The sequence below is a fragment of the Pleurodeles waltl genome, chromosome 2_1 (genome assembly GCF_031143425.1).
Source record: "Pleurodeles waltl isolate 20211129_DDA chromosome 2_1, aPleWal1.hap1.20221129, whole genome shotgun sequence".
In the NCBI taxonomy this organism is placed as follows: domain Eukaryota; kingdom Metazoa; phylum Chordata; class Amphibia; order Caudata; family Salamandridae; genus Pleurodeles; species Pleurodeles waltl.
In genome coordinates, this window is record NC_090438.1 from 507,747,753 (window position 1) to 507,764,495 (window position 16,743).

The following is a 16,743-nucleotide window of genomic DNA, read 5'->3' on the forward strand; positions in this document are numbered from 1 at the left end:
TCTGAAAACTAGAGACCTAGGGGAATCCAAGATGGGGTGACTTGTGTGGCTCGGACCAGGTTCTGTTACCCAGAATCCTTTGCAAACCTCAAAATTTGGCTAAAAAAACACATGTTCCTCAAATTTCTGTGGCAGAAAGTTCTGGAATCTGAGAGGAGCCACAAATTTCCTTCCACCCAGCGTTCCCCCACGTCTCCCGATAAAAATGATACCTCACTTGTGTGGGTAGGCCTAGCGCCCGCAACAGGAAACGCCCCAAAGCGCAACGTGGACACATACAAATTTTTGAAGGAAAACAGAGGTGTTTTTTGCAAAGTGCCTACCTGTAGATTTTGGCCTGTAGCTCAGCCGCCACCTAGGGAAACCTACCAAACCTGTGCATTTCTGAAAACTAGAGACCTAGGGTAATCCAAGATGGGGTGACTTGTGTGGCTCGGACCAGGTTCTGTTACCCAGAATCCTTTGGAAACCTCAAAATCTGGCTAAAAAAAACACTTGTTCCTCACATTTCTGTGGCAGAAAGTTCTGGAATCTGAGAGGAGCCACAAATTTCCTTCCACCCAGCGTTCCCCCACGTCTCCCGATAAAAATGATACCTCACTTGTGTGGGTAGGCCTAGCTCCCGCGACAGGAAACGCCCCAAAGCGCAACGTGGACACAGCCAAATTTTTGAAGGAAAACAGAGGTGTTTTTGGCAAAGTGCCTACCTATAGATTTTGGCCTGTAGCTCAGCCGCCACCTAGGGAAACCTACCAAACCTGTGCATTTCTGAAAACTAGAGACCTAGGGGGATCCAAGATGGGGTGACTTGTGTGGCTCGGACCAGGTTCTGTTACCCAGAATCCTTTGCAAACCTCAAAATTTGGCTAAAAAAACACATGTTCCTCACATTTCTGTGGCAGAAAGTTCTGGAATCTGAGAGGAGCCACAAATTTCCTTCCACCCAGCGTTCCCCCACGTCTCCCGATAAAAATGATACCTTACTTGTGTGGGTAGGCCTAGCGCCCGCGACAGGAAACGCCCCAAAGCGCAACGTGGACACAGCCAAATTTTTGAAGGAAAACAGAGGTGTTTTTTGCAAAGTGCCTACCTGTAGATTTTGGCCTGTAGCTCAGCCGCCACCTAGGGAAACCTACCAATCCTGTGCATTTCTGAAAACTAGAGACCTAGGGGAATCCAAGATGGGGTGACTTGTGTGGCTCGGACCAGGTTCTGTTACCCAGAATCCTTTGCAAACCTCAAAATTTGGCTAAAAAAACACATGTTCCTCAAATTTCTGTGGCAGAAAGTTCTGGAATCTGAGAGGAGCCACAAATTTCCTTCCACCCAGCGTTCCCCCACGTCTCCCGATAAAAATGATACCTCACTTGTGTGGGTAGGCCTAGCGCCCGCAACAGGAAACGCCCCAAAGCGCAACGTGGACACATACAAATTTTTGAAGGAAAACAGAGGTGTTTTTTGCAAAGTGCCTACCTGTAGATTTTGGCCTGTAGCTCAGCCGCCACCTAGGGAAACCTACCAAACCTGTGCATTTCTGAAAACTAGAGACCTAGGGTAATCCAAGATGGGGTGACTTGTGTGGCTCGGACCAGGTTCTGTTACCCAGAATCCTTTGGAAACCTCAAAATCTGGCTAAAAAAAACACTTGTTCCTCACATTTCTGTGGCAGAAAGTTCTGGAATCTGAGAGGAGCCACAAATTTCCTTCCACCCAGCGTTCCCCCACGTCTCCCGATAAAAATGATACCTCACTTGTGTGGGTAGGCCTAGCTCCCGCGACAGGAAACGCCCCAAAGCGCAACGTGGACACAGCCAAATTTTTTAAGGAAAACAGAGGTGTTTTTGGCAAAAAGTGCCTACCTGTAGATTTTGGCCTGTAGCTCAGCCGCCACCTAGGGAAACCTACCAAACCTCTGCATTTCTGAAAACTAGAGACCTAGGGGAATCCAAGATGGGGTGACTTGTGTGGCTCGGACCAGGTTCTGTTACCCAGAATCCTTTGCAAACCTCAACATTTGGCTAAAAAAACACATGTTCCTCACATTTCTGTGGCAGAAAGTTCTGGAATCTGAGAGGAGCCACAAATTTCCTTCCACCCAGCGTTCCCCCACGTCTCCCGATAAAAATGATACCTCACTTGTGTGGGTAGGCCTAGCGCCCGCGACAGGAAACGCCCCAAAGCGCAACATGGACAGAGCCAAATTTTTGAAGGAAAACAGAGGTGTTTTTTGCAAAGTGCCTACCTGTAGATTTTGGGCTGTAGCTCAGCTGCCACCTATGGAAACCTACCAAACCTGTGCATTTCTGAAAACTAGAGACCTAGGGGAATCCAAGATGGGGTGACTTGTGTGGCTCGGACCAGGTTCTGTTACCCAGAATCCTTTGCAAACCTCAAAATTTGGCTAAAAAAAAACATGTTCCTCACATTTCTGTGGCAGAAAGTTCTGGAATCTGAGAGGAGCCACAAATTTCCTTCCACCTAGCGTTCCCCCACGTCTCCCGATGAAAATGATACCTCACTTGTGTGGGTAGGCCTAGCGCGCATGACAGCAAACGCCCCAAAGCGCAACATGGACACAGCCACATTTTTGAAGGAAAACAGAGGTGTTTTTTGCAAAGTGCCTACCTGTAGATTTTGGCCTGTAGCTCAGCTGCCACCTAGGGAAACCTACCAAACCTGTGCATTTCTGAAAACTAGAGACCTAGGGGAATCCAAGATGGGGTGACTTGTGTGGCTCGGACCAGGTTCTGTTACCCAGAATCCTTTGCAAACCTCCAAATTTGGCTAAAAAAACACATGTTCCTCACATTTCTGTGGCAGAAAGTTCTGGAATCTGAGAGGAGCCACAAATTCCCTTCCACCCAGCGTTCCGCCACGTCTCCCGATAAAAATGATACCTCACTTGCGTGGGTAGGCCTAGCGCCCGCGACAGGAAACGCCCCAAAGCGCAACGTGGACACATCAAAATTTTTGAAGGAAAACAGAGGTGTTTTTTGCAAAGTGCCTACCTGTAGATTTTGGCCTGTAGCTCAGCCGCCACCTAGGGAAACCTACCAAACCTGTGCATTTCTGAAAACTAGAGACCTAGGGGAATTCAAGATGGGGTGACTTGTGTGGCTCGGACCAGGTTCTGTTACCCAGAATCCTTTGCAAACCTCAAAATTTGGCTAAAAAAACACATGTTCCTCACATTTCTGTGGCAGAAAGTTCTGGAATCTGAGAGGAGCCACAAATTTCCTTCCACCCAGCGTTCCCCCACGTCTCCCGATAAAAATGATACCTTACTTGTGTGGGTAGGCCTAGCGCCCGCGACAGGAAACGCCCCAAAGCGCAACGTGGACACAGCCAAATTTTTGAAGGAAAACAGAGGTGTTTTTTGCAAAGTGCCTACCTGTAGATTTTGGCCTGTAGCTCAGCCGCCACCTAGGGAAACCTACCAATCCTGTGCATTTCTGAAAACTAGAGACCTAGGGGAATCCAAGATGGGGTGACTTGTGTGGCTCGGACCAGGTTCTGTTACCCAGAATCCTTTCCAAACCTCAAAATTTGGCTAAAAAAACACATGTTCCTCAAATTTCTGTGGCAGAAAGTTCTGGAATCTGAGAGGAGCCACAAATTTCCTTCCACCCAGCGTTCCCCCACGTCTCCCGATAAAAATGATACCTCACTTGTGTGGGTAGGCCTAGCGCCCGCAACAGGAAACGCCCCAAAGCGCAACGTGGACACATACAAATTTTTGAAGGAAAACAGAGGTGTTTTTTGCAAAGTGCCTACCTGTAGATTTTGGCCTGTAGCTCAGCCGCCACCTAGGGAAACCTACCAAACCTGTGCATTTCTGAAAACTAGAGACCTAGGGTAATCCAAGATGGGGTGACTTGTGTGGCTCGGACCAGGTTCTGTTACCCAGAATCCTTTGGAAACCTCAAAATCTGGCTAAAAAAAACACTTGTTCCTCACATTTCTGTGGCAGAAAGTTCTGGAATCTGAGAGGAGCCACAAATTTCCTTCCACCCAGCGTTCCCCCACGTCTCCCGATAAAAATGATACCTCACTTGTGTGGGTAGGCCTAGCTCCCGCGACAGGAAACGCCCCAAAGCGCAACGTGGACACAGCCAAATTTTTGAAGGAAAACAGAGATGTTTTTTGCAAAGTGCCTACCTGTATATTTTGGCCTGTAGCTCAGCCGCCACCTAGGGAAACCTACCAAACCTGTGCATTTCTGAAAACTAGAGACCTAGGGGAATCCAAGATGGGGTGACTTGTGTGGCTCGGACCAGGTTCTGTTACCCAGAATCCTTTGCAAACCTCAAAATTTAGCTAAAAAAACACATGTTCCTCAAATTTCTGTGGTAGAAAGTTCTGGAATCTGAGAGGAGCCACAAATTTCCTTCCACCCAGCGTTCCCCCACGTCTCCCGATAAAAATGATACCTCACTTGTGTGGGTAGGCCTAGCGCCCGCGACAGGAAACGCCCCAAAGCGCAACGTGGACACAGCCAAATTTTTGAAGGAAAACAGAGGTGTTTTTTGCAAAGTGCCTACCTGTAGATTTTGGCCTGTAGCTCAGCCGCCACCTAGGGAAACCCACCAAACCTGTGCATTTCTGAAAACTAGAGACCTAGGGGAATCCAAGATGGGGTGACTTGTGTGGCTCGGACCAGGTTCTGTTACCCAGAATCCTTTGCAAACCTCAAAATTTGGCTAAAAAAACACATGTTCCTCACATTTCTGTGGCAGAAAGTTCTGGAATCTGAGAGGAGCCACAAATTTCCATCCACCCAGCGGTCCCCCACGTCTCCCGATAAAAATGATACCTCACTTGTGTGGGTAGGCCTAGCGCCCGCGACAGGAAACGCCCCAAAGCGCAACGTGGACACAGCCAAATTTTTGAAGGAAAACAGAGGTGTTTTTTGCAAAGTGCCTACCTGTAGATTTTGGCCTGTAGCTCAGCCGCCACCTAGGGAAACCCACCAAACCTGTGCATTTCTGAAAACTAGAGACCTAGGGGAATCCAAGATGGGGTGACTTGTGTGGCTCGGACCAGGTTCTGTTACCCAGAATCCTTTGCAAACCTCAAAATTTGGCTAAAAAAACACATGTTCCTCACATTTCTGTGGCAGAAAGTTCTGGAATCTGAGAGGAGCCACAAATGTCCTTCCACCCAGCGTTCCCCCACGTCTCCCGATAAAAATTATACCTCACTTGTGTGGGTAGGCCTAGCGCCCGCGACAGGAAACGCCCCAAAGCGCAACGTGGACACATCCAAATTTTTGAAGGAAAACAGAGGTGTTTTTTGCAAAGTGCCTACCTATAGATTTTGGCCTGTAGCTCAGCCGCCACCTAGGGAAACCTACCAAACCTGTGCATTTCTGAAAACTAGAGACCTAGGGGAATCCAAGATGGGGTGACTTGTGTGGCTCGGACCAGGTTCTGTTACCCAGAATCCTTCGCAAACCTCAAAATTTGGCTAAAAAAACACATGTTCCTCACATTTCTGTGGCAGAAAGTTCTGGAATCTGAGAGGAGCCACAAATTTCCTTCCACCCAGCGTTCCCCCACGTCTCCCGATAAAAATGATACCTCACTTGTGTGGGTAGGCCTAGCGCCCGCAACAGGAAACGCCCCAAAGCGCAACGTGGACACATACAAATTTTTGAAGGAAAACAGAGGTGTTTTTTGCAAAGTGCCTACCTGTAGATTTTGGCCTGTAGCTCAGCCGCCACCTAGGGAAACCTACCAAACCTGTGCATTTCTGAAAACTAGAGACCTAGGGTAATCCAAGATGGGGTGACTTGTGTGGCTCGGACCAGGTTCTGTTACCCAGAATCCTTTGGAAACCTCAAAATCTGGCTAAAAAAAACACTTGTTCCTCACATTTCTGTGGCAGAAAGTTCTGGAATCTGAGAGGAGCCACAAATTTCCTTCCACCCAGCGTTCCCCCACGTCTCCCGATAAAAATGATACCTCACTTGTGTGGGTAGGCCTAGCTCCCGCGACAGGAAACGCCCCAAAGCGCAACGTGGACACAGCCAAATTTTTGAAGGAAAACAGAGATGTTTTTTGCAAAGTGCCTACCTGTATATTTTGGCCTGTAGCTCAGCCGCCACCTAGGGAAACCTACCAAACCTGTGCATTTCTGAAAACTAGAGACCTAGGGGAATCCAAGATGGGGTGACTTGTGTGGCTCGGACCAGGTTCTGTTACCCAGAATCCTTTGCAAACCTCAAAATTTAGCTAAAAAAACACATGTTCCTCAAATTTCTGTGGTAGAAAGTTCTGGAATCTGAGAGGAGCCACAAATTTCCTTCCACCCAGCGTTCCCCCACGTCTCCCGATAAAAATGATACCTCACTTGTGTGGGTAGGCCTAGCGCCCGCGACAGGAAACGCCCCAAAGCGCAACGTGGACACAGCCAAATTTTTGAAGGAAAACAGAGGTGTTTTTTGCAAAGTGCCTACCTGTAGATTTTGGCCTGTAGCTCAGCCGCCACCTAGGGAAACCCACCAAACCTGTGCATTTCTGAAAACTAGAGACCTAGGGGAATCCAAGATGGGGTGACTTGTGTGGCTCGGACCAGGTTCTGTTACCCAGAATCCTTTGCAAACCTCAAAATTTGGCTAAAAAAACACATGTTCCTCACATTTCTGTGGCAGAAAGTTCTGGAATCTGAGAGGAGCCACAAATTTCCATCCACCCAGCGGTCCCCCACGTCTCCCGATAAAAATGATACCTCACTTGTGTGGGTAGGCCTAGCGCCCGCGACAGGAAACGCCCCAAAGCGCAACGTGGACACAGCCAAATTTTTGAAGGAAAACAGAGGTGTTTTTTGCAAAGTGCCTACCTGTAGATTTTGGCCTGTAGCTCAGCCGCCACCTAGGGAAACCCACCAAACCTGTGCATTTCTGAAAACTAGAGACCTAGGGGAATCCAAGATGGGGTGACTTGTGTGGCTCGGACCAGGTTCTGTTACCCAGAATCCTTTGCAAACCTCAAAATTTGGCTAAAAAAACACATGTTCCTCACATTTCTGTGGCAGAAAGTTCTGGAATCTGAGAGGAGCCACAAATGTCCTTCCACCCAGCGTTCCCCCACGTCTCCCGATAAAAATTATACCTCACTTGTGTGGGTAGGCCTAGCGCCCGCGACAGGAAACGCCCCAAAGCGCAACGTGGACACATCCAAATTTTTGAAGGAAAACAGAGGTGTTTTTTGCAAAGTGCCTACCTATAGATTTTGGCCTGTAGCTCAGCCGCCACCTAGGGAAACCTACCAAACCTGTGCATTTCTGAAAACTAGAGACCTAGGGGAATCCAAGATGGGGTGACTTGTGTGGCTCGGACCAGGTTCTGTTACCCAGAATCCTTCGCAAACCTCAAAATTTGGCTAAAAAAACACATGTTCCTCACATTTCTGTGGCAGAAAGTTCTGGAATCTGAGAGGAGCCACAAATTTCCTTCCACCCAGCGTTCCCCCACGTCTCCCGATAAAAATGATACCTCACTTGTGTGGGTAGGCCTAGCGCCCGCGACAGGAAACGCCCCAAAGCGCAACGTGGACACAGCCAAATTTTTGAAGGAAAACAGAGGTGTTTTTGGTAAAAAGTGCCTACCTGTAGATTTTGGCCTGTAGCTCAGCCGCCACCTAGGGAAACCTACCAAACCTCTGCATTTCTGAAAACTAGAGACCTAGGGGTATCCAAGATGGGGTGACTTGTGTGGCTCGGACCAGGTTCTGTTACCCAGAATCCTTTGCAAACCTCAAAATTTGGCTAAGAAAACACATGTTCCTCACATTTCTGTGGCAGAAAGTGCTGGAATCTGAGAGGAGCCACAAATTTCCTTCCACCCAGCGTTCCCCCACGTCTCCCGATAAAAATGATACCTCACTTGTGTGGGTAGGCCTAGCGCCCGCGACAGGAAACGCCCCAAAGCGCAACATGGACACAGCCAAATCTTTGAAGGAAAACAGAGGTGTTTTTTGCAAAGTGCCTACCTGCAGATTTTGGCCTGTAGCTCAGCCGCCACCTAGGGAAACCTACCAAACCTGTGCATTTCTGAAAACTAGAGACCTAGGGGAATCAAGGATGGGGTGACTTGTGTGGCTCGGACTAGGTTCTGTTACCCAGAATCCTTTGCAAACCTCAAAATTTGGCTAAAAAAACACATGTTCCTCACATTTCAGTGGCAGAAAGTTCTGGAATCTGAGAGGAGCCACAAATGTCCTTCCACCCAGCGTTCCCCCACGTCTCCCGATAAAAATTATACCTCACTTGTGTGGGTAGGCCTAGCGCCCGTGACAGGAAACGCCCCAAAGCGCAACGTGGACACATCCAAATTTTTGAAGGAAAACAGAGGTGTTTTTTGCAAAGTGCCTACCTATAGATTTTGGCCTGTAGCTCAGCCGCCACCTAGGGAAACCTACCAAACCTGTGCATTTCTGAAAACTAGAGACCTAGGGGAATCCAAGATGGGGTGACTTGTGTGGCTCGGACCAGGTTCTGTTATCCAGAATCCTTTGCAAACCTCAAAATTTGGCTAAAAAAACACATGTTCCTCACATTTCTGTGGCAGAAAGTTCTGGAATCTGATAGGAGCCACAAATGTCCTTCCACCCAGCGTTCCCCCACGTCTCCCGATAAAAATTATACCTCACTTGTGTGGGTAGGCCTAGCGCCCGCGACAGGAAACGCCCCAAAGCGCAACGTGGACACATCCAAATTTTTGAAGGAAAACAGAGGTGTTTTTTGCAAAGTGCCTACCTATAGATTTTGGCCTGTAGCTCAGCCGCCACCTAGGGAAACCTACCAAACCTGTGCATTTCTGAAAACTAGAGACCTAGGGGAATCCAAGATGGGGTGACTTGTGTGGCTCGGACCAGGTTCTGTTACCCAGAATCCTTCGCAAACCTCAAAATTCGGCTAAAAAAACACATGTTCCTCACATTTCTGTGGCAGAAAGTTCTGGAATCTGAGAGGAGCCACAAATTTCCTTCCACTCAGCCTTCCCCCACGTCTCCCGATAAAAATGATACCTCACTTGTGTGGGTAGGCCTAGCGCCCGCGACAGGAAACGCCCCAAAGCGCAACGTGGACACAGCCAAATTTTAGAAGGAAAACAGAGGTGTTTTTGGTAAAAAGTGCCTACCTGTAGATTTTGGCCTGTAGCTCAGCCGCCACCTAGGGAAACCTACCAAACCTCTGCATTTCTGAAAACTAGAGACCTAGGGGTATCCAAGATGGGGTGACTTGTGTGGCTCGGACCAGGTTCTGTTACCCAGAATCCTTTGCAAACCTCAAAATTTGGCTAAGAAAACACATGTTCCTCACATTTCTGTGGCAGAAAGTGCTGGAATCTGAGAGGAGCCACAAATTTCCTTCCACCCAGCGTTCCCCCACGTCTCCCGATAAAAATGATACCTCACTTGTGTGGGTAGGCCTAGCGCCCGCGACAGGAAACGCCCCAAAGCGCAACATGGACACAGCCAAATCTTTGAAGGAAAACAGAGGTGTTTTTTGCAAAGTGCCTACCTGCAGATTTTGGCCTGTAGCTCAGCCGCCACCTAGGGAAACCTACCAAACCTGTGCATTTCAGAAAACTAGAGACCTAGGGGAATCAAGGATGGGGTGACTTGTGTGGCTCGGACCAGGTTCTGTTACCCAGAATCCTTTGCAAACCTCAAAATTTGGCTAAAAAAACACATGTTCCTCACATTTCAGTGGCAGAAAGTTCTGGAATCTGAGAGGAGCCACAAATTTCCTTCCACCCAGCGTTCCCCCACGTCTCCCGATAAAAATGATACCTCACTTGTGTTGGTAGACCTAGCGCCCGCGACAGGAAACGCCCCAAAGCGCAACGTGGACACATCCAAATTTTTGAAGGAAAACAGAGGTGTTTTTTGCAAAGTGCCTACCTATAGATTTTGGCCTGTAGCTCAGCCGCCACATAGGGAAACCTACCAAACCTGTGCATTTCTGAAAACTAGAGACCTAGGGGAATCCAAGATGGGGTGACTTGTGTGGCTCGGACCAGGTTCTGTTACCCAGAATCCTTTGCAAACCTCAAAATTTGGCTAAAAAAACACATGTTCCTCACATTTCTGTGGCAGAAAGTTCTGGAATCTGAGAGGAGCCACAAATTTCCTTCCACCCAGCGGTCCCCCACGTCTCCCGATAAAAATGATACCTCACTTGTGTGGGTAGGCCTAGCGCTCGCGACAGGAAACGCCCCAAAGCGCAACGTGGACACAGCCACATTTTTGAAGTAAAACAGAGGTGTTTTTTGCAAAGTGCCTACCTGTAGATTTTGGCCTGTAGCTCAGCCGCCACCTAGGGAAACCTACCAAACCTGTGCATTTCTGAAAACTAGAGACCTAGGGGAATCCAAGATGGGGTGACTTGTGTGGCTCGGACCAGGTTCTGTTACCCAGAATCCTTTGCAAACCTCAACATTTGGCTAAAAAAACACATGTTCCTCACATTTCTGTGGCAGAAAGTTCTGGAATCTGAGAGGAGCCACAAATTTCCTTCCACCCAGCGTTCCCCCACGTCTCCCGATAAAAATGATACCTCACTTGTGTGGGTAGGCCTAGCGCCCGCGACAGGAAACGCCCCAAAGCGCAACATGGACAGAGCCAAATTTTTGAAGGAAAACAGAGGTGTTTTTTGCAAAGTGCCTACCTGTAGATTTTGGGCTGTAGCTCAGCTGCCACCTATGGAAACCTACCAAACCTGTGCATTTCTGAAAACTAGAGACCTAGGGGAATCCAAGATGGGGTGACTTGTGTGGCTCGGACCAGGTTCTGTTACCCAGAATCCTTTGCAAACCTCAAAATTTGGCTAAAAAAAACATGTTCCTCACATTTCTGTGGCAGAAAGTTCTGGAATCTGAGAGGAGCCACAAATTTCCTTCCACCTAGCGTTCCCCCACGTCTCCCGATGAAAATGATACCTCACTTGTGTGGGTAGGCCTAGCGCCCGTGACAGCAAACGCCCCAAAGCGCAACATGGACACAGCCACATTTTTGAAGGAAAACAGAGGTGTTTTTTGCAAAGTGCCTACCTGTAGATTTTGGCCTGTAGCTCAGCTGCCACCTAGGGTAACCTACCAAACCTGTGCATTTCTGAAAACTAGAGACCTAGGGGAATCCAAGATGGGGTGACTTGTGTGGCTCGGACCAGGTTCTGTTACCCAGAATCCTTTGCAAACCTCAAAATTTGGCTAAAAAAACACATGTTCCTCACATTTCTGTGGCAGAAAGTTCTGGAATCTGAGAGGAGGCACAAATTCCTTTCCACCCAGCGTTCCCCCACGTCTCCCGATAAAAATGATACCTCACTTGTGTGGGTAGGCCTAGCGCCCGCGACAGGAAACGCCCCAAAGCGCAACGTGGACACATCAAAATTTTTGAAGGAAAACAGAGGTGTTTTTTGCAAAGTGCCTACCTGTAGATTTTGGCCTGTAGCTCAGCCGCCACCTAGGGAACTAGAGACCTAGGGGAATCCAAGATGGGGTGACTTGTGTGGCTCGGACCAGGTTCTGTTACCCAGAATCCTTTGCAAACCTCAAAATTTGGCTAAAAAAACACATGTTCCTCACATTTCTGTGGCAGAAAGTTCTGGAATCTGAGAGGAGCCACAAATTTCCTTCCACCCAGCGTTCCCCCACGTCTCCCGATAAAAATGATACCTCACTTGTGTGGGTAGGCCTAGCGCCCGCGACAGGAAACGCCCCAAAGCGCAACGTGGACACATCCAAATTTTTGAAGGAAAACAGAGGTGTTTTTTGCAAAGTGCCTACCTATAGATTTTGGCCTGTAGCTCAGCCGCCACATAGGGAAACCTACCAAACCTGTGCATTTCTGAAAACTAGAGACCTAGGGGAATCCAAGATGGGGTGACTTGTGTGGCTCGGACCAGGTTCTGTTACCCAGAATCCTTTGCAAACCTCAAAATTTGGCTAAAAAAACACATGTTCCTCACATTTCTGTGGCAGAAAGTTCTGGAATCTGAGAGGAGCCACAAATTTCCTTCCACCCAGCGGTCCCCCACGTCTCCCGATAAAAATGATACCTCACTTGTGTGGGTAGGCCTAGCGCCCGCGACAGGAAACGCCCCAAAGCGCAACGTGGACACAGCCACATTTTTGAAGTAAAACAGAGGTGTTTTTTGCAAAGTGCCTACCTGTAGATTTTGGCCTGTAGCTCAGCCGCCACCTAGGGAAACCTACCAAACCTGTGCATTTCTGAAAACTAGAGACCTAGGGGAATCCAAGATGGGGTGACTTGTGTGGCTCGGACCAGGTTCTGTTACCCAGAATCCTTTGCAAACCTCAACATTTGGCTAAAAAAACACATGTTCCTCACATTTCTGTGGCAGAAAGTTCTGGAATCTGAGAGGAGCCACAAATTTCCTTCCACCCAGCGTTCCCCCACGTCTCCCGATAAAAATGATACCTCACTTGTGTGGGTAGGCCTAGCGCCCGCGACAGGAAACGCCCCAAAGCGCAACATGGACAGAGCCAAATTTTTGAAGGAAAACAGAGGTGTTTTTTGCAAAGTGCCTACCTGTAGATTTTGGGCTGTAGCTCAGCTGCCACCTATGGAAACCTACCAAACCTGTGCATTTCTGAAAACTAGAGACCTAGGGGAATCCAAGATGGGGTGACTTGTGTGGCTCGGACCAGGTTCTGTTACCCAGAATCCTTTGCAAACCTCAAAATTTGGCTAAAAAAAACATGTTCCTCACATTTCTGTGGCAGAAAGTTCTGGAATCTGAGAGGAGCCACAAATTTCTTTCCACCTAGCGTTCCCCCACGTCTCCCGATGAAAATGATACCTCACTTGTGTGGGTAGGCCTAGCGCCCGTGACAGCAAACGCCCCAAAGCGCAACATGGACACAGCCACATTTTTGAAGGAAAACAGAGGTGTTTTTTGCAAAGTGCCTACCTGTAGATTTTGGCCTGTAGCTCAGCTGCCACCTAGGGTAACCTACCAAACCTGTGCATTTCTGAAAACTAGAGACCTAGGGGAATCCAAGATGGGGTGACTTGTGTGGCTCGGACCAGGTTCTGTTACCCAGAATCCTTTGCAAACCTCAAAATTTGGCTAAAAAAACACATGTTCCTCACATTTCTGTGGCAGAAAGTTCTGGAATCTGAGAGGAGCCACAAATTTCCTTCCACCCAGCGTTCCCCCACGTCTCCCGATAAAAATGATACCTCACTTGTGTGGGTAGGCCTAGCGCCCGCGACAGGAAACGCCCCAAAGCGCAACGTGGACACAGCCAAATTTTTGAAGGAAAACAGAGGTGTTTTTTGCAAAGTGCCTACCTGTAGATTTTGGCCTGTAGCTCAGCCGCCACCTAGGGAAACCTACCAATCCTGTGCATTTCTGAAAACTAGAGACCTAGGGGAATCCAAGATGGGGTGACTTGTGTGGCTCGGACCAGGTTCTGTTACCCAGAATCCTTTGCAAACCTCAAAATTTGGCTAAAAAAACACATGTTCCTCAAATTTCTGTGGCAGAAAGTTCTGGAATCTGAGAGGAGCCACAAATTTCCTTCCACCCAGCGTTCCCCCACGTCTCCCGATAAAAATGATACCTCACTTGTGTGGGTAGGCCTAGTGCCCGCAACAGGAAACGCCCCAAAGCGCAACGTGGACACATCCAAATTTTTGAAGGAAAACAGAGGTGTTTTTTGCAAAGTGCCTACCTGTAGATTTTGGCCTGTAGCTCAGCCGCCACCTAGGGAAACCTAGCAAACCTGTGCATTTCTGAAAACTAGAGACCTAGGGTAATCCAAGATGGGGTGACTTGTGTGGCTCGGACCAGGTTCTGTTACCCAGAATCCTTTGGAAACCTCAAAATCTGGCTAAAAAAAACACTTGTTCCTCACATTTCTGTGGCAGAAAGTTCTGGAATCTGAGAGGAGCCACAAATTTCCTTCCACCCAGCATTCCTCCACGTCTCCCGATAAAAATGATACCTCACTTGTGTGGGTAGGCCTAGCTCCCGCAACAGGAAACGCCCCAAAGCGCAACGTGGACACAGCAAAATTTTTGAAGGAAAACAGAGGTGTTTTTTGCAAAGTGCCTACCTGTAGATTTTGGCCTGTAGCTCAGCCGCCACCTAGGGAAACCTACCAAACCTGTGCATTTCTGAAAACTAGAGACCTAGGGGAATCCAAGATGGGGTGACTTGTGTGGCTCGGACCAGGTTCTGTTACCCAGAATCCTTTGCAAACCTCAAAATTTGGCTAAAAAAACACATGTTCCTCAAATTTCTGTGGTAGAAAGTTCTGGAATCTGAGAGGAGCCACAAATTTCCTTCCACCCAGCGTTCCCCCACGTCTCCCGATAAAAATGATACCTCACTTGTGTGGGTAGGCCTAGCGCCCGCGACAGGAAACGCCCCAAAGCGCAACGTGGACACAGCCAAATTTTTGAAGGAAAACAGAGGTGTTTTTTGCAAAGTGCCTACCTGTAGATTTTGGCCTGTAGCTCAGCCGCCACCTAGGGAAACCCACCAAACCTGTGCATTTCTGAAAACTAGAGACCTAGGGGAATCCAAGATGGGGTGACTTGTGTGGCTCGGACCAGGTTCTGTTACCCAGAATCCTTTGCAAACCTCAAAATTTGGCTAAAAAAACACATGTTCCTCACATTTCTGTGGCAGAAAGTTCTGGAATCTGAGAGGAGCCACAAATGTCCTTCCACCCAGCGTTCCCCCACGTCTCCCGATAAAAATTATACCTCACTTGTGTGGGTAGGCCTAGCGCCCGCGACAGGAAACGCCCCAAAGCCCAACGTGGACACATCCAAATTTTTGAAGGAAAACAGAGGTGTTTTTTGCAAAGTGCCTACCTATAGATTTTGGCCTGTAGCTCAGCCGCCACCTAGGGAAACCTACCAAACCTGTGCATTTCTGAAAACTAGAGACCTAGGGGAATCCAAGATGGGGTGACTTGTGTGGCTCGGACCAGGTTCTGTTACCCAGAATCCTTCGCAAACCTCAAAATTTGGCTAAAAAAACACATGTTCCTCACATTTCTGTGGCAGAAAGTTCTGGAATCTGAGAGGAGCCACAAATTTCCTTCCACCCAGCGTTCCCCCACGTCTCCCGATAAAAATGATACCTCACTTGTGTGGGTAGGCCTAGCGCCCGCGACAGGAAACGCCCCAAAGCGCAACGTGGACACATCCAAATTTTTGAAGGAAAACAGAGGTGTTTTTTGCAAAGTGCCTACCTATAGATTTTGGCCTGTAGCTCAGCCGCCACCTAGGGAAACCTACCAAACCTGTGCATTTCTGAAAACTAGAGACCTAGGGGAATCCAAGATGGGGTGACTTGTGTGGCTCGGACCAGGTTCTGTTACCCAGAATCCTTCGCAAACCTCAAAATTTGGCTAAAAAAACACATGTTCCTCACATTTCTGTGGCAGAAAGTTCTGGAATCTGAGAGGAGCCACAAATTTCCTTCCACCCAGCGTTCCTCCACGTCTCCCGATAAAAATGATACCTCACTTGTGTGGGTAGGCCTAGCGCCCGCGACAGGAAACGCCCCAAAGCGCAACGTGGACACAGCCAAATTTTTGAAGGAAAACAGAGGTGTTTTTGGTAAAAAGTGCCTACCTGTAGATTTTGGCCTGTAGCTCAGCCGCCACCTAGGGAAACCTACCAAACCTCTGCATTTCTGAAAACTAGAGACCTAGGGGTATCCAAGATGGGGTGACTTGTGTGGCTCGGACCAGGTTCTGTTACCCAGAATCCTTTGCAAACCTCAAAATTTGGCTAAGAAAACACATGTTCCTCACATTTCTGTGGCAGAAAGTGCTGGAATCTGAGAGGAGCCACAAATTTCCTTCCACCCAGCGTTCCCCCACGTCTCCCGATAAAAATGATACCTCACTTGTGTGGGTAGGCCTAGCGCCCGCGACAGGAAACGCCCCAAAGCGCAACATGGACACAGCCAAATCTTTGAAGGAAAACAGAGGTGTTTTTTGCAAAGTGCCTACCTGCAGATTTTGGCCTGTAGCTCAGCCGCCACCTAGGGAAACCAACCAAACCTGTGCATTTCTAAAAACTAGAGACCTAGGGGAATCAAGGATGGGGTGACTTGTGTGGCGCGGACCAGGTTCTGTTACCCAGAATCCTTTGCAAACCTCAAAATTTGGCTAAAAAAACACATGTTCCTCACATTTCTGTGGCAGAAAGTTCTGGAATCTGAGAGGAGCCACAAATTTCCTTCAACCCAGCGTTCCCCCACGTCTCCCGATAAAAATGATACCTCACTTGTGTGGGTAGGCCTAGCGCCCGCGACAGGAAACGCCCCAAAGCGCAACGTGGACACAGCCAAATTTTTGAAGGAAAACAGAGGTGTTTTTTGCAAAGTGCCTACCTGTAGATTTTGGCCTGTAGCTCAGCCGCCACCTAGGGAAACCTACCAAACCTGTGCATTTCTGAAAACTAGAGACCTAGGGGAATCCAAGATAGGGTGACTTGTGTGGCTCGGACCAGGTTCTGTTACCCAGAATCCTTTGCAAACCTCAAAATTTGGCTAAAAAAACACATGTTCCTCACATTTCTGTGGTAGAAAGTTCTGGAATCTGAGAGGAGCCACAAATTTCCTTCCACCCAGCGTTCCCCCACGTCTCCCGATAAAAATGATACCTCACTTGTGTGGGTAGGCCTAGCGCTCGCGACAGGAAATGGCCCAAAACACAACGTGGACACATCACATTTTTTCATA